Source organism: Oryzias latipes, chromosome 13 (assembly GCF_053564925.1).
Source record: "Oryzias latipes strain Hd-rR chromosome 13, Olatipes_Hd-rR_3.1".
Classification (NCBI taxonomy): Eukaryota; Metazoa; Chordata; class Actinopteri; order Beloniformes; family Adrianichthyidae; genus Oryzias; species Oryzias latipes.
In genome coordinates this window covers 31,875,338-31,896,156 of record NC_136249.1, presented here as the reverse complement: position 1 = coordinate 31,896,156, position 20,819 = coordinate 31,875,338, and the positions used below count along the sequence as shown (strand labels likewise).

Here is a 20,819-nt window from a genome sequence, read left to right as displayed (position 1 = left end):
CGGCTGCCGGACTCAGGAGAACCGTGTGTGTCCGAGCAGAGCTCGGACCGCCAGCACACACAGCGGCTTTGGGGGTGTGTGTGTGCTTTTCAGAGCAGAAATGCCTCTTGGTGCTAAGAAACTGTTCAAACAATCACGTAGATTTGTGTTTCCAGTTGTGTCCCGACAAAATAGAGGCTGTTATTCCCACACATTTACGTGCAGCCAAGATGCAGAGTCCAGCTTTTCCCGCATGGTCCTGGAATTTGTGTCCATCAAACAAGGCTAATGTTAGCCCGTGTGTTAGCCTGTCCTAACACTGGCTTCTTCCAGCTCCGTTCTTCCACAAAAAAAGCACTGACCACACGGATTAAAAATAAAACGATGAGCGAACAGGCGTTTCATAATATTCATGACATTAATAAAAAGCACGTTTGGAAGATCGTCTCGTATATTACCGAGCTGCTGCATAAATGTCTGTGGCAGCTGTTTGTTTACAAAGGGACTCATGTCCTCTTCCGGGATTTTTTAACACTACTGTGCATCCCCAAATGATTTATTCCGACCGAGAGTGTGGCCCATGTGAACGTTTGTTCTAATCGGGAAAAAGGTTTTCTGATTCCATGTGCACGGTTGAATTTTAATCCGACCATTGATCAGATCGAGATATTTTGCCCATGTAACCGTGGCTTATGAGTGACCCAACTTTAAAGCAAGGCTTGGATATTTGTAGAAATGTTTATTTTTTATTTATTTTCTTCAACAAACCTAGACACTTTCTTTAGAGCTTGAATGAGTACATGAAAGTTTTCTGGCCTAACATCATCCTCAAGATTGTATATTGTATACTCTTTGCGATGAATGAGAAGTCTTCCAACTTCACGAATGTTTTGACGAATATATTTCATGGGATCTTAACCATATTATAGATGTCAGAATCAGAATAGCTTTATTGCCAGGTTTTGTAGACCGCACTTTACAGAACGAGGAATTTGACTTGGTGTTGGCAGGTGGTGCATCTCAGATAAGAAAAAAAGTGCAGTATAACAGTATAAACGGTATAAAATACAGCATGCCATGATAGCAGTACTACAAAGCATACAACATGACATTGTATTTGAATAGTGCAGTTAAGGATAAGTTAAAAATAAGTTATCAACAGACTATATACAGTGGAGTGAAGTGGGTTGGTGGGGCCTGTAAGTGGCAGCGATAGTCTTTTGGTTGGGGGGGGGGGGTGTAGAAGTTTACCAGCATCTTTACAGGGCGGTGAAACTTCTTCAGCTGCCTCAAGAAGTACATCCACTGCTGAGCCTTCTTAATGATGGAGCTGATGTTCTGCTCCCACTTGAGGTCCTGGCTGATGATGGTGCCCAGGAAGCGGAAGGACTCCACAGAGGTCACCGGGGTGTCAGAGGATGACAGGGGGGAGGGGGGCTGGGTCCTTCCTGTAATCCACTGTCATCTCCACTGTCTTCAGAGCATTGAGCTTCAGGTTGTTAGCGCTGCACAATGGAACTATTGTGTTGAAGGCAGAGCTGAAGTCTACAAACGGGATCCTGGTGTAGGATCCTGGAGGATGAAGTTGAGGGCCATGTTTACAGCATCGTCTACCGATCTGTTGGCTCTGTAGGCAAATTGCAGGGGGTCCAGGAGGGGGTCTGTAATGTCTTTGAAGTAGGAGAGGACGAGGCGCTCAAAGGACTTCATAACTACAGAGGTCAGGGCAACGGGGCTGTAGTCATTCAGTCCTGTGATTCTGGTCTTTTTGGGGACAGGGATGATGACTGAGGACTTGAAGCAGGCTGACGCATGACAGGACTCCAGTGAAGTGTTGAAAATGTCTGAACACTGGAGACAGCTGGTTGGCTCAGTGTTTCAGGGTGGAGGGGGAGTCCGGCCCCCAGCTTTGCGGGGGTTCAGGCGTTTAAAGAGTCTGTTTACATCTCCCTCTTTGATGGAGAGGGGAGAGATGGGGGAGGGGGACGCTGAGGTGTGAAGCTGTGTAAATGGGTCAGGTGGGGTTGCGGGGGGGGGGGGGAGGATTGTTGCTGGACAATGGCTGCGGGGGGAGGTGTTAGGACTGCCTGCTGTCAGCTCAAAGCGGCAGTAAAGTGTATTCAGGTCGTTGGCCAGATGCAGGTCGGTCAGAGTGGGGGGGCTCTGGGCTTGTAGTTGGTAATTGTCTTGAGCCCCTTTCCAGACAGAAGCAGAGTTTTTGGCTGAGAATTGCTGTTTCATTCTCTCACCATGGGCTGATTTAGCTTTTCTCACCTCTTTGCTAAATCTGTGCTTGGCCTCTTTGTATTTGTCTCAGTCCCCACTTCTAAATGCAGCTTCTTTCTCTGACCACAGCTGTCTGAGCTTAGCTTTGAACCAGGGTTTGTCATCGTTGTTGTAGCTCACCCTGGTGCATGTTGGAATGACGCTGTCCTCACAGAAGTTGATGTAGGACATCAGTGTCTGTGGACTCATCCAAGCTGTTGGTGGCAGACCTGAAAACGTCCCAGTCTGTGCAGTCCAGACACTCCTGAAGTTCCCCCACAGCTTCGCTGGTCCATTTCTTGCAGGTCCTCACAACCGGCTTGCAGAGCTTTAATTTCTGCCTGTAGGCTGGAATCGGATGCACCATGATGTGGTCGGACAGGCCCAGTGCAGCGCTGGGGACGGCACGATTAGCGCCGCTGATGGTGGTGTAGCAGCGGTCCAGTACCTTCCCCTCTCTGGTCGGACATTTGATGAACTGTTTATACTTGGGGAGTTCAGATGAGAGGTTGGCTTTATTAAAGTAAAGGCGTCTGGGTTTGTCCGTTCTACGCTCAGAATCTACTCAGCCAGCGCTCGCTGGGCAATGCACACGGCGCCCTGCGGTAGGATGTAAACTCAGTCGAGGAAGACTGAGGAGAACTCACGGGGGGGAGTAGAACGGCTTGCAGTTGATGGTGAAGGTCTCAAAGTCCAGAGAACATCGCTGCACCAGCCGCTGTTGATGTAGAAACATATTCCACCTCCTTTCGTTTTGCCGGAAAGCTCCGTGCATCTGTCCGCTCGGTGCAGTTGGAATCCCCGAAGTTTTAGTGCAACGTCCGGTATAAGGTCGCAGAGCCACGTCTCCGTAAAACAAAGGAAGTGGAAAAGTCTCTGTTTTTGTTGAGCAGCACTCTTAGTTCATCGGTTTTATTGCAAAGTGAGCGCACGTTGGAGAGGAATATCCCGGGCAGCGCAGTGCGAAATCCACTCCGGCGGAGACGCACCGGCACACCTGAGCGCCCGCCTCTCCTGCGGCGCTTCACCTTCTTACGTGCCTGCTGGGTTAAAATAGCCAGTAAATCCACGGTAGAAGCGAGAAATGTTGGGAAGAGGTCCACAGGGGTTGTAGCTCTGATGTTCATGAGCTCGTCCCTGGAGAAAGAGCCTCCAGAACTGTGGCAGGAGACCGAATTAAAATATAAAGCAAAACAAAGTAGAGCGCACCAAAACACTGTGGCACCATATTTTGCGGTAAGATATATATGTAAAACAATGAATGAAGAGAACATAGCCAGTTAATTGTATCAAATCATACATGCATAGAGGTCTACAATGTAAAAAAGAGACTACATATTTAAACAAATTCTTCTATATAACTGGACCATTATTATGTAATCTTACATTGTCGCCCCTTGGGGAAAAATGATGTAAAAAGTAAATTAAATGGCGTAAATGGCGTATACTTATATAGCGCCTTTCTTCCTACAAGGAAAAAGCGCTTTACAGTCACAGACCGATTCACCCAGTCACACACAAATTCACGCGCACATTCACACACTGGTGGCGGCTCCGCTGCCAAACACAGGCACCCGCCTACCAGCAGAGGCAAGGTGGGGGTTCAGTGTCTTGCCCAAGGACACTTCGACTCATGGGCGTGCAAGGCGGGAATCGAACCTGCAACCTTACGATCATGGGACGACCGCCCTACCGCTGCACCACGGCCGCCCCAAATTAGAATAATTTACTTAAAAGCTAAACAGTATGGTGAGCTGCCACTTCCTGTGCAAAAACAATTAGTTTACTGCTCTCACAACATTCTTGGATCTACAATATGGCAATAGTGATCAGGCTAATGCCAACAAGAGCAAGCACTTAAGCAACGATCAGCACTGGATTACGCTCACCCGGAAATGACGTCGTTTTTTTAATGGTGCAGTGGCTGGGGGTGTATTCTCATTTCCAGTGGTGGAAAGGGGAAAGGGACGGTATACGTGAGGGATCAGATGACCAGATCAGGTTGCCAAATGAGTACAAAGCTGCCATACTTTTGCCGACCAAGACAGGCGCTTACAGACTTGCATTGTTCCAGGGTAGTAGTGAGAAAGGAGTCCTCTTTCACGCCCAATACAACATGCTGTTCCCATCGGTAGTCCTGGTGATTCAATTGGCCTTCAGGATACTCCGTATGAGCTGTGTTAATTCAGTAAGAGATTACGTATTGGTAAAATTGGTCAAGCTGAAGACCTGGTTTCATCCTAAAAGCTCCTATAAAGTACTTCTGACCACACAAACAGTGGTAAAAACTTGCTAATTGACCTAGCTGGATCCACCTGTCTCATTGTAAATTCTGTAAGTTTCCTGAAGGGTCACCCACCGCTGCAGACGAGGCCCAAGTCCGGCTACAAAGGGGGACGGGATGTATAGTGTCCCTGACGTCTCAAACCGGTGAAGCTCTTTATAAGGGCTCTGCAGCACTTAGGGAGAGACCTGAAAGGACTTACAGACTTGAACTGAGCAGAGACCACAGAAATGTGACTGTGTGGGATGCCTGGTGAAGCCAGTGAACTTGGACATTAATTCAATAACTAAGAGGGCTCATATTGGTATCCAAAAGACAATACCTTTTGTACCTTTTTTTTTCTACCTTTTGTAGACTAGAGATTTCAATGCAGTCCATTCAGCTGCTGCTGCTTTTATTTTTCCATCTTCATGTTGCGTGACAGGAACACCAACATGTTAACCTTGTCAGGTTTCAGCGAAGACCTTAACAGGGTGACGGTGTTACCAGCCGATCTGAAAACACGCTACGATGGAGTGCTTGTAGCGCATTCAGACAAATATTTTCCTGCCACTTTTGACAGAAGAGGGAATCGAGCCTGATTGTCCCGCCACCAGGCAAGCGGATCAGAGTGCACATCGAGGGCTTCCTCGAGTCCGGCAAACGCCACAGGAAGGCTAATTCTCAGATGAGATCTTAAATTTGTTGTATTTCCTCGCGAGATGGATACTTCTGTGTGAAAAACACAGCATATTGCCTTGTCCAAATTCACCGGCTGTGCCTTTTTATCTGCCTGAAAGCCAAAGTGTGCCCAAATAGCCAACATCGTATTTGGTTTAGACACAAAATTAGTGGCAAATGTTTTTTTTTTTTTTGCTAGTGCCGTCGATGGTTATATTGCCTATACCATATGAAGCTACCGGTAGGCATACTTACAATTAAAATCTAACTTACTCGAACTGGGTAACCGGAGTTACAGCTCAAGTAAACAATTGGCTAGTCTTAGCAGAATAGGCTGGACATGTATTGCTGAGCTGGTGCGTACCATTTAGCCATTTTGACTTTTCTGGATAACAGCAGCTTCAACAAGATCATCCCTCTTGGTTCGGCAGTACAGGATGTTGCCTCAGTGAGTCCTGTACAGCTGGTGAAACGTCTGCGGCTGCTTGTCATGTTCCTCCACGGCATTCCAGGCTTCCACAACCTCACTCCTTTGCTCTGTGAGGAGGGACAGCTTGTTCTCAGTCATGCCAATCCCCACCAGCAGAGAGCAGAATCTCTCCAACTTCTGGAAACCAGGAAGAGGATTCGGACTGCAAACTTCCTGTTTTAAAGAACAAAAGTTTAAAAATAAATGTTTCAGAGAATAAAAAGACCAATATTCAGTAGACTGTCTGTGCCTTTTAAAAAGAGGCTACTCACAAAGGCTGGACGGTGAGGAGTGGAGGTGTCAGATTTATGTGGGCTGGGCTGATGAATGTCATCATCCTCCAATTCTGGATCAACACCAGGTCCATCAGACATGATGTCCTGCAGGGAAGAAGGCCCAGATTTCCCTGTTGAGCCTGTAAATCAGCCTGTCAGAATTCCACCGAGCAATGCCGCTTCTGAGGTACACCTGATACGGATGTGCAGCACAGTGTGGCCCCAAAGCTTTCCTAAACCCTGTTTTCAAGTCCTTTTGATGTCGACTCACTGTGCAAAAACACTTTTCTTTTTGTGGCAGGGATTGGCCACAGATGATGCAAACGGGGAGATTTTCTACCCTTGATTGTTTAACTTCACCTCCTGAGCAGTTTTCTTTGAGATTCCTTTTTTTTTATAGTGGCTTTTGCCCAGGAGGGGGTGCTGATGCTGGAGGAGGTGCTGTTGCTGGAGGAGGTGCTGTTGCTGGAGGAGGGAATGTCAGGAGTAGGTATTTTTGAATGATGGAGATGCTCAGGGAGGATGAGGCAGCAGCTGTGGGGTGTTGGAGTTTTTTTATTTTAGCTTTCTCTGGTGCTGGATTAGTGCAGGTGGTTTTGGGAAGGAGGTGGAAGATGGCAGAGGGATTTCTGTTTTTTTTTTTTGTTTTCTTATCTTTTTTGTTCCAGCGGTGCTTTGGGTGGGCGCATACGTAATCTTGGAGGGGCAGCACAGCTGGCTGATGTGGTGCTGGAGGTAGCTCAGAGGAGGTGATGGTGGATGGCTGCTTGGTGGCGTTGAGGTTCAGCAGCCTCTCCTGAAAACGTATTAAGTCTCTCACCGTGTTGCTGTTCATCTACGGTGGAGAGATCCCGCTTTGGACAGGATTGGGTACTTCACCAGAAGACGATGCTGGAAGAAAGCGTTCATACGCTTTTAGGATGCTGCTTTGAGAGCCGTGAGGTGTCCGCAGCCACAACAGTTTCACCAGTGTGTACATCAGCCTGTTTTTTTGGGCAGTGATGTCTTGCTGAGCTGGTGCATATCGTTCAGCCATTTTGACTTTCTGGATAACAGCAGCGTCAACAAGATCGTCCCTCTTGGTTCGGCAGTACAGGGTGTTGCCTCAGTGCATCCTGTACAGCTGTTGAAACGTCTGCGGCTGCTTGTCATGTTCCTCCACGGCATTCCAGGCTTCCCCAACCCCACTTCTTTGCTCTGTGAGGAGGGACAGCTTGTTCTCAGTCATGCCAATCCCCACGAGCAGAGAGCAGAATCCCTCCAACTTCTGGAAACCAGGAAGAGGATTCGGACTGCAGACCTCCTGTTTTAAAAAACAAAAACAAATCTGAGAATAAAAAGACAACATGCAGCAGTAGAGCAGAGTACGTCCTGTGTCTCTGCCTCCAAACACGACATCTGCGCTCCTGTCAGAATTCCACCGAGCAATGCCGCTTCTGAGGTACACCTGATACGGATGTGCAGCACAGTGTGGCCATGTGTGGTGACATTTTTCAGGAACCTCATTTTTCATAACATTTCATGTGCTGCTTCTATGCACGTCAGTGTTCTACCTGGAATCATGTTAGCTGCACTTTGTGGAAACCGTCCAGGCTGTTGCTTCCACAAAGTCCTTTGTAGAAAGGAACATCCACACCGTTGATGGTGGTAACACCCTGTACATGCACAAGTCCGGTGGATCCTGAATGGAGCCCAGATGCCACTGCTGGCATGCCCACACCTCATCGATGTCCTCTATGAATACAGAAAGGAATTCAGAAATAAGCCAGTGCAGTCAAAACATATTTAACACAAACAGGGATGACTGTGGACTTTATTTTATTTTTTTATTTTACTTTAATTTCATTTGTTTTCAGGTTGTCAGTCACACAGATCCATAGCTGCCTTCCTTTGAGTTGATGAGCCTCTGTGTGTTTAGGTGTTTGGTTCTCAGAGAATCTTTTAACTAACAAACATTAAACTTTTAGCTAAACAGTAATAGCTCACTAAAAAAACTTTGTTTACTTGGTGTTTTGAGGAGGCTCACTCCACTTTCATCCAGTCCAGCTGGACCTTTCAGCTCCTATCACCATCTGGATGAACTGGAAGGTTTCCTGTGGTCCTAGAGTTCCCCTCCACACGTGGTGCTTCACCTGCTTCCTGGAAATGTGCTGCTGAATAATGCAGTCATCTGATAAAGTCTTCAAGGCTTCCCCCTCAGCCCTTGACAGCCTTTATGAGCAGATCCAAGTGGCTTTTGTTGTAGGCCAGAACAGCCTCAGCCAGTGCAGACTTGAATGCAGCACAGTGGCTGTCAGTTCAGATGCTGCATCAAACTGGTGGATCCAGTGAAAAGTGAAAAATGTCTAGACAAACCACCATCCCACTCTCAGCCCAAGGCTGGAACAAAGTCTCCACTGCTGTTGGGCCTTGTGTTCAACAACACCCCTGATCTTTGTCATTATTTGTCATCAAACCACAGCAGTATGAGGTGTATTTCATCTCAAGTTGTCATTTGCAGTATGAGGTGTATTTCATCTCAAGTTGTGAAAAATGACTGCAATATGTCTGAAATGATAATACAGTGAAACATTGAAATACTTTTTTGGTTGAATCCATTCTCAGTACAGTGCCAAAGGTGGAGAGGATCTGATTCCTTTAGTCCTGCATGTTGTCGGCCACAGGAGTCGTGCGGAAGGTAACTCTCTGGAGGGAGGGGGGGGGGGGGGGGTGCACCAAAGCGGAAACAATGCCACCCGCCTCCACTGTGCTCATCAGAAGGGTGATGTACAGGTCCTTACGATGGAAGATATTCTTCATGGTGATTTTCCTGGACCTGCCGCCACACTTTTCACCATAGTGTTGCCCTCAGCTCTGTCCCGCAGAAGGTGAACAACATTCTTGTCCACACTGCCTCTTGGAGAAGAGAGAGTCATCAGATGATTCATTTAAATTTCATTCACATGCTGCTGGTAACACTCACTTGCAGGTGACAACAGCAGGAAACATGGCTTGATGGGCCTCACTGAGCTGGGACAGAATTGCATGATCCCATGCAAGCCAGCGCCCCACTGTGCCACCCTCCTTATTTCTGACTGCCTTAGTGCACTGTCCACAGCACAAAACATCAGTCAGCATTGTGTACCAGCTGGACACGTCACCTGCCTGCAGAGATCAGAAACGGTTAAGCAAATCTGAGCAACGTGTGATGTGTTCATCTGAGGCTATATTTACCAGCTAAACGGAACAAAACTAAAGCTGTATTGGAAATCCAATTTGAATTAAAAAACAAATGTTCTGTTTTTTTGATGGGCAGCTAAAGCAGGACGACATCCTTTATCGATTGTGTTGCACTGAGAATTACTATGTTAAAAAAGAGCTTTAAGAAGTGACTCGTTTGTAGAACTTACTCTGCAATAATAAAAGTAAAGGACAATGAAGCTTCCTTTTAAAATAAACTAGTATTGGATATACTGTCCTGAACGCCTCTGCAAAAAAAAAACAACAAGATGATCAGCTAATTAAACGGCAAAATGTGAGTGGCACCTGATGATGGTAGCCAGATTTGTAGAGGTGCACATCTCAACCTGCACCTGCGCATTTGTCACCTCGAGGACACTTGGGAGAGTACCTCCACGCTCCCACAGGGCGTCAAAGACACGGCTCTGGGGGAAAAGAAATGTCGAGCTGGTAGAGCAGCGCTGATGAAACCAGGAGGCTCCGTAAGGTAAAACCACATCCGGGCTGATTTCATCACCCGTCTCCTCCTCAGTTGACCAGAAATGTCTTTGCATATTTGTACGGCAGTGAACAGTCCCCTCTGTGTCCTCCTTGAGCCAGTTGATGTCAGCAGATGGGATATCCGATGAAGACGGGGAAATTCTCTCTGGCTGGGAGGAGGATGTTGATGAGGCAATCTTCTCTTTCTGAGGGGAAAATGAGGATGATTTTAAAAACGGCTCATTTTCCATCAACTCAGGTAGACTCTTACTTTCCACAGCCTGACATGCAGCCATCAGCTCAACATCATCAGCAATGCAGATGGATTTCCTATTTTCAGCTGTTACTGTAGTAGGAAAGAAAATTGTTTTTTTTTATTAAATTGGACTTTGTAGAAAAGTTCAGTCGGGAAACATTTCCAATGTGCAAATCAAACTTTATTAGCTTTTTGGCAGTTTATGGCCACAACACTTCCTTTTCTGTGATGTATTTTCGGAACCTCTTCATCTGCACGCTGGTGATGTGAGTCAGCGGTGTGTTCAACCATCTCCACAGAGTTTTTTGCTTTCTGCATAGTCTCCTTCAGGCTAAATTTGTCTGGCCTGTCCTTTTTGGGCTCCATACTGCTGGTAGAGTTCCCACATCTCCTGAAAGTTGTGCTCTTGAAATCCTTTCTGACCATAGATGCACCTGCCTATGTTGGCCTCGAGGAGAACAGAGACTTGAGGGAAGCTCTCTGCATACTCTGCCAGGCAGTCTTTGATCCACTTGTTCCCGATTTCTGGTTTTTAAATCGGGTTTATCATCTCTCCTCTGTGCTTGTCAACTAAGCTGCAGGTGGATATTTTGATCAGTTTAGTTGAATGCAGACATATTTGCTTCATTCCTCTTTAACATTGCATGCATACGGTAACGTTGTTTTCAGGGGCAGGTATATTTGAATGCCTGAGATTCTCGGGGTGAATGAGGCAACAGCTGTGGCGTGTGTTTGGTTGCAGATGACTGGTTTGCTCAAAGTTCTGGTTGTTGGAGTATTTTGAACATTTCTTGGGTGCTGGATTAATGCAGGTGGTTTTGAGGAGGAGGTGGAAGATGCAGGGCTCGACATAGCCATTTGTCCGCTGGCCCGGTCCTGTTTTTCGAGGAGTACGGACCACAAGACTTTACTTTTTACTTGTCCGCTCGGGCCACTAAAATATCTAACAATTAATACATTTTTCACCTTTTACAATAAAGTATATTTTGCGAAAACGTGTAGATTTACCTCGTCTTTATAATTCACTTTTTCTGCTAGTCCTGTGTTCAGACTTCAAGGGTTTCTATGGGAAACCTTTTATCACTCTTCTCCTCCTCTCCCGCCTGCGCGCGCGGCTGTCACTGCCGAACACCACGCGGCACGCGCTCACTCATTTTTTTTTTCAAACTTTATTGAATGTAACAATTCAATACTAAACAATGTTTAACAGCAACAACGAAGGAACAAGCCAGTGGGTTATTACATTTTAGGCAGATATATTTAAACTGACACACATATCAGCGCGCCCCCTGGTGGTTTTTCACCGCGATGATCATAAATCCAACACCGTCACTGCAGAGAGACTGAAGCATGTCAGAGATGTGGAAGACATGGCAGGAATAGATAGGAATATGTTAGATGGAGTGACGGGTGGAATTAGTACTATGGACAGCAAGATATTTAATGAATGCATTGAAGATGAAACTGTATGCACTAAGCTTTAAGCTGAATGTCAAAGAATCAAAGGCAACTCCAAATACCTGAATCTCAGACTCAAATGCAGTAGAATGTTAAACTACTTAATTTTGTTTTTCTTTACAACACTGTAAGCAGTAAGTATTTCTAGTTAGCTGAATGATCTCAGTAATTTAATTGTATTTAATTTTTCAATTATTTAATTTAATTAGGTAACTAAAGTAACTAAAAAGTAAATGTAACTTTGCAACAGTAACAAAAAGCAGAACCTTAAGGCAGTCAGGGCGAAAAAGTCAATAAAACTTCTTAACTATTGATTAGGAACAAATGTGAAATAGCAGTGATTAGAAGCAGCATGAAAACTTCTTAACTAGTGTTAACTACTACACTGCAGCGCTCTTCAAAATATCTGAAACAGAATAGAGCAGATTTAAGTTTGATATGCTCTATTTTTAGTCATTGAAAAGTGTATAAATAAGTGCTAGATGTCACCAGAATGCACCAAATTGCACCATATTAAAACTTTCCGGGGGGGCATGCCCCCGGACCCCCCTAAAGTTGCAAGCACCTGCGGAGCGGCGGGTCTCGCTGTGCGCGGTGTCGGGCCAGTAACTTTCAAAAACTACTGGCCCTGTGGGCCAGTGCAAATTTCTGGGCTATGTCAACCCCTGAGATGGCTGAGGGATTTCCGTTCTTCTTTTTAGCTTTTTGTTCTAGCAATGCTTGGGCTGGGTGCATACTTGATCACGGCGTAGTCTTGGTGATTTGGTCCTGGACAAATCAGAAGGTAAACCAAATGCAATAGTAATTGATGTAAAAGAAATTCAAAAGAGTAACCACATGTGTGACTCCCCTGTTGCATTATAGGAGGATAAACTGATTTAAAGTAAGAGATTATGTATAGGTAAAATTGGTCAAGCTGAAGACCTGGTTTCAGCCTAAAGGCTCCTATCAAGTACTTCTGACCACACAAACAGTGGTTAAAAACTTGCTAATTGACCTAGCTGGATCCACCTGTCTCATTGTAAATTCTGTAAGTTTCCTGAAGGGTCACCCACCGCTGCAGATGAGGCCCAAGTCCGGCTACAAAGGGGGACGGGACGTATAGTGTCCCTGACGTCTCAAACCTGTGAAGCTCTTTATAAGGGCTCTGCAGCACTTAGGGAGAGACCTGAAAGGACTTACAGACTTGAACTGAGCAGAGACGACACAGAGCACAATTTTCAAATAAAAAAAATAAAAATCATGGGCCTTGCAGTTTTCAAGGAACCGTAGCCTTTTTGTTTGTCCTGACAATTGTGATTGTGTTCTTCTAGCTTATAGCATTTTGGAGCAAAACAATGAAGCACTGAAGCCCCCACCAAAGAAAAGCCCACACACTTTGTAAACCATGAGCCCCTTGACACGTTTTAGAGGAGTCAAAGTCCTTGACGTACAGCAATTAACTGTAGGTTGTTCTTAATTTGTTATTTATTTTTCATCCTCAAAAAGTATAGTTAAAATACCGATGAGCAGTATCAATAATAGTAGTAGTACCGTTAAAACCTTGATATCCATCCCTAGTCCCAGGCCTCTACGCCAAATAGTTGCTCCACTCCCTGAATTAAATGAAGCATGTATAGTTTAAATGATGAGAACATTAACCACGAAAACTTCATGCTCACCTTTGGACAAAATGTTTGCACCAAAAAAAACAGAAAAGAGACTTTAGCACCAATGTTACTGCAAACCATTTTACTTGTTTTGTCTTTGCAGGAAGTAGGCCTGGGCGATTAAATGAAGTAATTCAATTTTTTTGTTACGGGCGATTTAAAAAATAACTAAATCGAGTTTTTGTGTAATGCCGCATTTTTGGGCTCCCTCTAGCTTCCCCAGCGTTAGTTTCACATGCCAGTATGGCAAGCGACAAACATACCAAACAGCAAGCGACAACATGGCTACCGGTGAGAGTGGAAAGTTTGTTACCAAGAAAAGAATAAAATCATCTGCTGTTTGGAACTGGTGTGGTTTTCCTGCGAAAGATGTGAAGCAAGAGACCCCATGCTGCAACTTTTGCCTAAAGCCTATCACAATCAACGATAGCAGCACCACAAACTTATTCCAACACCTGAAACAGAGACATCTAGCCGAATATGAAAAAAGACACTCTCCGAGAAGAACAAAACTGCAGTCACCAAAAAAGACATTGCTAAAAAACAGCTAACTGTAGCCGAATCCTTTGCACAAGGCACCTGCAGCGCATATGGCAGGAAAGGAGAACGGTGGAGAACAGTCACCGAAGCGGTCGCTTTGCATTTGGCCAAAGACATGGTACCCATATAGACCGTGGAGAAGATGGGGTTTATTAATTTAATTAAAACATTAGACCCCAGATATGAGCTACCCAGCTGCAAGTACTTCAGTGAAGTCGCCTTGCCCCAGCTGTACAACAACACACCAAAGAAAGTCAGCACAGAAATGGAGGAGCTGTCCTTTTATTCGGCAACAACCGACATGTGGTCCAGTCGGACTATGCAACCTTATGAGTTTAACGGTGCATTTCATTAACGATGCGTGGGATTTGCGGAGTACTTCCCTCCAAAGGTCATACTTTCCCCAGGACCACACCAGGGAACTTGTTGCCAAGGGATTGAGAGACACTCAAAAAACTCCCTACTGACAGCGGCACCAACATGATTAAAGCCCTGAGAGTGAACGGATTGCCAAATCTCCAGTGCTTTGTACACAGACTACACAGCGCTATTGGTAAGTCTAAAAATAAGTACAATAAAATATCACATTTTTACAGTGCACAAATTATTCTCATCTAAATCGCAGTCAAGCTAGATGACACTCATCTTTTCAAAAAATCGGAAATTGAATAAAAAAATAAATGGATTTTATTTTTAGGCCAGGGAGTGATTCTAGTATGGGCCACATTGATGACAGCCTGTGCTCATCCACCCACGATGTCACCACCCCTCTGACGCAAAGCACAGCAGACACCTGGTGGTGCTGTGGTGGTGACACCCTCTGCAGCGCGTTTCTGGGAAAGGTAGCCGGCACTTGTGCTCTCATAAATCTTGCCCTTCCGGTGAATGTTGTTGCAGTTTCTGTTGACTCACTTTTGTCTGGTATTCACATTCAAGATCAAGACCTATCAAAGAGAGCAGTACGTCACAAACCGTGAGAGATGACGCCACCTACATCTATGCCATTGGGGTCCTCAGAAGTGTTCCAGACAAGTACAAGATGGCAGACAAAGTTTCAGCTGGCTTTGAGAACGTCTCAATCATAAGTGCACGGTTCCCTGTTGCACCTAACAAGTATGTTGACAGAATTAGTTACATACATTGCAATGGGAAAAGATTGGCTAACTGTTCTGAAGAGATGTTCACAGCAGTCCAATAACAGCTGAGAGCAACTTTCCTTATGGCCTTTCAGAGCAGAGGAGCCCTGGACATGCTTCTGGCTGAGAAAGGTGGAGTATGCAGCATGTTTGGAGACACATTTGGGTCACATGGGTCCCAAAAGACACAGCTCCTGAGGGATGTTTCACAAAGGCCCTGGATGGAGGGTCTACGGACATTAAGCAGGAAAATGAAGGCTCACTGTGCAGTCGAAATGTCTTTGGAGTTTGTCATTTTAACATTTAAAATTCTAATTCTGCTGATCAGTTTATTTTTCAGCTTTGTATTATCAGACCTTTGAAAGGGCAAACTTTCCTTTTATGCTTGTCCAAATGTGTGCGCTCTTTATCCATGTTTGTTCCTGGCAGGAGAGAATCATTCTGCAGTTTAGTGTTTGTCTGAAGGATTTTACACACACACACCATTCTGTTGTGTGCTGTGAGCGACAGGTCGTACAGATTTGTAAAGATCCATGGAAATCCTGTCGTAGAATCCCATGTTTGATCCAGAATTAATCAAAACGACGCAAGATGTTTGTTTAAACAATGTTTCAACAATCTAATTTTAATAGAACTATAACTCATAGTTGAAGAACCCCCACTCAGCACAGACACAGGAGTGGAACCCCCACTCTGCTGGCTGTTGAAGACAGCCCACTTCTGTCTAATTTCATTTCCTTCCTCTTCTGCCTCAGACTGAAGACAGTAGAAACGTCGGATGACGCCCCTTCAGATGTTTAGAGGAGCTGCAGAAGGAGGTTCTGGAGGGTGTCCAGGTCCTGACAGGACTTCCTCACAGCTCCAGAGTCATGCTGGTGAGTCTAGAGCAGGGGGGCCCAAAGTGGGGCCCACAGGCAAAATTTGGCCCGCCATAGGTTTTCCTCTGGCCCGCTGTAAAACCCCTTAATCTCACATTCTTTGTCTATGATGGTGAAAACTCTATGGCTGTTATTTACTTTCGTTCTCCAGATGGCACTGTTAGCACCGTTGCTGCCCACCGCTGCCACCCCCTCTCAACCCCCTGCACAGGGTGTCTACTTTTACGTCCTCACTGCTCTCCGTACCGTTCTTATGATGTCCTCTCTCACGTCCTCTTTACCGAAGTCACACAAACGCATTAAGCGCACCGCACCATAGGGCAATGCTTACATTTTGGAGAAGATTCAGGACTCTAAGACTTTTTCAGTTTGTCAAGATGGATCGACAACGGCAGTGGCACACGGAAAAGATGCATTTTAAACAAAAGTGGGAGGAGGATTATTTTTTTGCAGAAATCTCTTCTAAGGCTGTTTGTCTTATTTGCCAGCAATCCGTGGCCGTACTGAAAGAGTACAATATACGTCGCCACTACCACTACTACGAGACTGAAGACGCTGTCTTCTCCAGATACAAAGGTGAGGCGCGAAAGAAAAAATCAAGCGAGCTACTATCGAAACTTCGGTCAAAGCAAGCCACCTTTACGAGGCCCTCGACAGCACAAGACTGCGCCACACAGGCCAGCTACGAAATTTCGGTGCTACTTGCAAAGAGTGGGAGGTTATTTTCAACGGGAGTTTTGTTAAGGAGTGCCTGTCCACAGCTGCTTCAATAATGTGTCCTTCCCAATAAAGAGTTTTTTTCCCCAAATTAGCCTCTCCCGCAACACAGTGACCCACCGCGTTGAAGATTTGTCTCGGGACATTAGAGATCAGTTAAGTCAAAAGACTTTGTTGCTTTCTCACTGGCATGTGATGAGAACACAGAAATTTCGGATTCAGCGCTGCTTTTGTTTTTTGTTCGGAGAATTAACCCTGACATGGAAATAACACAGGAGTTGGCGGGACTTGAGACGCTGCGAGGGACGACAAGAGGTGAAGATTTGTTTGCGGCGGTTTCAAAAGTCCTGGACAAATATCATATTGAGTTGGGACAAAATGGTTTGAATAACAACCGATGGTGCACCTGCCATGATTGGGGAAAAAAGCTGGCTTCACTGCTCTCGTTTCCCAAAAAGTTTGAGTGTGGGGGAAAGGTGGCGCAATACCACTGTATCCTGCACCAAGAACAGCTGTGTGCAAAGACAATTGGACTGGCATATGTTGTGCGTGATGTCGTTAAAATAATAAACTGCAACCGCTCAAAGGCACTCTCACACCGCCAGTCCAGAGCCTTTTTGGATGAAGTTGATGTGCAATACAAAGATGTTCTCAACCATCAGGAGGTGCGCTGGCTGAGCAGGGGGACTGTGCTCAAAATGTATTTTGAGTTGCGCCAACTTTTCTTGGAGTTTTTTTCGAGTGCGAGCAGGGACACACAAATCCCCTCCGATAAAAGATGGATTTTCGACGTGGCCTTTATGGTGGACATCACCGACCTGCTCAACAATCTGAATGTTAAACATCAAGGCAAAGAACAGATCATAACGGAGCTGTTTGACCACATCAAGGCTTTCCAAATGAAGCTGCAACTACTCTGTTGGCATCTTTCGTCGCTGTCCGTGCCATGTGTGTGTCGCTGTCCGTGGTGCTGACGCCTGTTTGACAGAAAATGTCATTGTTTGTTGTTGTGGGTCTGCTTTCATTGCTCTCTTTTTGTCTTTTGTGTCCTGTAGCTTACGTGTGCCAATGATACTAATACTTATTTGACTTTCTCTTTAGGAAACTTGGCACACTAACCCCAGCCTGACGGAAGTGAATGTAGAGGTGGACAGGTTGCCAGAATATGGAGAACTTCTCAGCAACTTAAACAAGGAGTTTGATTTCCGCTTTGTGGACTTTAAGAAGACCGCAGATGACATGGAACTTTTTTCTCAGCCCTTCAGCGTGAGTCTTGACTTAGTTCAAGAGCATTTGCAGATGGAGTTCATTGAGTTTCAATGTGACACAGAGCTAAGAAGGAAATTTGTATCACTACCCCTGAGGGATTTCTATCCACAAGTGTCAGTACAAAGATACCCACAGATAAGAAAAAATGCACAAGTAATGCTATATCTGCTTGGCAGCACCTACATTTGTGAGCAAACATTTAGTCTCATGAACCTGAACAAGATCAAACTCAGGGGGACCCTCACAGACTCACACTTGCAAGACATACAAACACTAGTGAGTAAGCTGCAGCCCAACATTCAGTCACTGAAGTCAAAAGACCAGCTCCATGCCTCTCATTAAGAATCACAGTTTGCCGTTTTCATTGGAAAAAAGTTTGTTTTAGCTTGTTCTTGTTTTTTAGTTGAAAATTGCCAGTTAAGGCCTTGCTGTTATGTTTAATGGTTTGAAAGAATGTTTCTTTTTGTGTGTTACCTTCATGAATACAGAATCAAAATAAACACATTAAACCATATTCTTTGTTTTCTGCTTTTATTTATTGACATGCAAAAAAACGTATTGTATTTGGCCCACGGGGTCCGGGATCACATGTAGATTTTGGCCCTTTTGAGGAAAAAAGATGGGGCACCCCTGGTCTAGAGGAAGTCGGTGTGCAGAGCCAAGGCTTGGTGAAGCTCAGACCCGCTCACACCATTGACCTCTCATCACTGAGACCTCTATTCCACTGCTTTCCTTCTCAGACGGATGTCTGCAGGAAAGGAAAGCAGACGTGTCTGCAGATGTGTGGAACGGCTCAGAGGGAGGGGGGGCGGACATGTTTTGTTTTTGAGGAATGAACATTATAATAGACTTAAAAGCTCTAAAAGTTGTTCTGTTCGCAGAGCTGCTGTTTAAGTCGACGCAAATGTCACCAACCCAGATGTGGCAGGAGCTGTTCTGAGAAGGTTCTGGATTTCTCCGACCTTAAACTGGGAGTCAGACTTAAGTCTCACTCAAATGCAGGAAGATGTTGGTCCTTCTCTAACCTTCATTCTGCTTTTCTCGTCTATCTTCCCACCTGTAATTTGAAACCAACATTTCTGTTTGAATGCTGTGGGTGTCGTTTGAGATCTACAGCAGTAGGTTCAATTTTATTTCTATAGCCCAACGTTACAACAGTCGTCTCAACGGGCTTCATACCGGTAATTGTATAACAAAATGAAATCAGTCATAAAATACAGTAGATAATTGCTAAACTAAACAGATTAAACTAAACTGGGCATCCCTGCCTTTAGACCTTCCTTAGTAAGGAAAACTTAAAAAAATGATTCCATGGGGAAAAATGGTATAAGAAACCTCAGGGGTGTCTACATTAAGGGGGGGATCCTCTACCAGGATGGACAGACGATGTACCAGAATTAGCGTATCAAACACTACAACTACATGTTTGATTAGTCCAGCAGATGGGCTTCATCCAGATGGAACTGAGGACAACTGGGGACGTGAGGCGAGCCAGAGGCGAGGTCCACGGCCAAGTTTAGTAGCACAGACGATCCTATTGGAATCTGGAATCACTCCTGCTCCCCTGGAGTGGAATGGGGGGGGCACATGGATCAGACGGCATCAAACAGAGGCATGATAACTAAATGATGAATTAATGATCAAGAATAGAGAAGTAGAAAAAAGAAGAGTGCACCGTACTTTCCCCAGCTTCTAGCAGCCTGCCGACAACTGTTGATGGGAGAGATTAAAAAAGATTTGAAGTCTGTATATTCTACTTCTTTTGCTGTTTCTATTTCTGAATGTCTTTTTTTGCTGCTGAAGATAAGAGAATATCCCCATTGTGGGATGGATAAAGATCTAATCTAACAGAATTAGGGAACGTTTGAGTAATTTTATATAAAAAGTGAGAATGGCAGGGTTCACCCAGACAATTCACCTGGACTCACAGACCGACACATTCACTTTTTAGAGACAATTCAGGATCACCATAGAACCCATTGAGAATCCACACAGGAAGGACCCAGCAGGGATCTGAACTGCTCACCGTTGGTCAGATCCTTGTTCCTCTGCCTTGTGTCCTCTGGCCTGATCTGCTGCTGTCGGTTTGATTTTCTCCACAGATCACTGACGGGAACTCCTGATGCACCTGCAGCTCCTCTCCACTCATCCAGTCTGGATTTAAGACCAGCGTTTCCAGCCTTTTCCTACAAGTCTGTCAGCTAACTTCCATAGGTATTGAACCAGCATCCTTTAGCAGAGTTCCTCTGGTGTTTACTGTATTTTATCAGATTTCTCTTTTGTCTACCAGATTCCCTCCTGGATCATCGTCGTTTTTTTTGGGACAGCAGTGACTCCTCACCACATCACTCCTCCTCTTTGACCACGACAGAATCAGGAGGAACCACTCATTACAGCAGCCAGTAGCATAATAAAAAATGTAATAATAAATAACATAAAATGTTGTGTTTATTGAAGGAAAATATCCCCCATTTTGAAATGTTGTTTGGAACAAACAAAGATTTACATTACTTTAAGTTGACTTTTAATAAAACATTGATTGAGATGAACAGTAAGGTGAGGTTTAGTTGACCAGAAGCAGGTTGGATCACTTGAAATCATAATTTTAGCCGAAACAAGGTTTTCTAAAATTGAAATCATTGTACTGTTTCAGAATTTAAAAAATGAAAGGATTTGAGGATGTAGCTGTTTTCACCTGCATTACTACATAATTAAAAACCGTTAAAAGACAAGTAGGAAACATGTTTCTAAAAAATTAAAAATAGAATTGTACTTTGAAGATGTTTTCAGTCAAAGGTGTTAAACTTCCTTGGAAAAAAGCTGCTGTTTGTGGGAGAATATATAATTTTTTTTTTTATATACAAAGTTCAGCTACATGTGTGTAAAATTATAAGAGGTGTAAAAAAAAGTCATAAAATAGTAATAAAACATTCAATAAGCTTACATGTGTTTACACGTCCTTCTTTGAGCAGCTTCCCATAAACTCCTTCTGGAAATAGTTTCATTTAGATTTAATTTTAATTATCACCAATAGTTTTTTTATTTATTTCAGACACGTGCTGGGAAAGCTAAAATAAAAGTGTAACGCTGATATTTTTTATATTTCAGGCTTATAAAAATCAACTGTTTTTTAATTAAACTGTTTTAACAAAAATGTATTTTTGAGACAAAAATACCTGCAGAAATAAAACCACTTTTCCGAACTTGAATTGTAATTTTTCTATTAATTGGTAATAGCTAAAGCTAGCTCTTTAGGGTCACGTTTTTGCAATCTGCGCATGTGCA

At 44.5% G+C, this 20,819-nt stretch overlaps 3 long non-coding RNA genes across 3 annotated transcripts; 1 reads left to right on the top strand and 2 right to left on the bottom strand.

Annotated features, from left to right (window-relative positions):
* Window positions 1–7,477: 7,477 nt before the first annotated feature.
* LOC111948500 (uncharacterized) lies at window positions 7,478–8,125 on the bottom strand. Its single transcript, XR_002874510.2, has 2 exons — window positions 7,937–8,125; window positions 7,478–7,666 (listed from the first exon to the last, which is right to left on the bottom strand). It is a non-coding gene; the product is annotated as an uncharacterized LOC111948500 (long non-coding RNA).
* A 563-nt stretch (window positions 8,126–8,688) lies between these two features.
* Window positions 8,689–9,598, bottom strand: LOC110016183 (uncharacterized). Its single transcript, XR_002291474.3, has 3 exons — window positions 9,458–9,598; window positions 8,895–9,076; window positions 8,689–8,827 (listed from the first exon to the last, which is right to left on the bottom strand). It is a non-coding gene; the product is annotated as an uncharacterized LOC110016183 (long non-coding RNA).
* A 3,365-nt stretch (window positions 9,599–12,963) lies between these two features.
* LOC105358289 (uncharacterized) lies at window positions 12,964–20,475 on the top strand. The gene is made up of 7 exons (XR_002874508.2): window positions 12,964–14,087; window positions 14,232–14,376; window positions 14,471–14,647; window positions 14,766–14,802; window positions 15,426–15,545; window positions 19,637–19,748; window positions 19,825–20,475. It is a non-coding gene; the product is annotated as an uncharacterized LOC105358289 (long non-coding RNA).
* The last annotated feature ends 344 nt before the right edge of the window (window positions 20,476–20,819 follow it).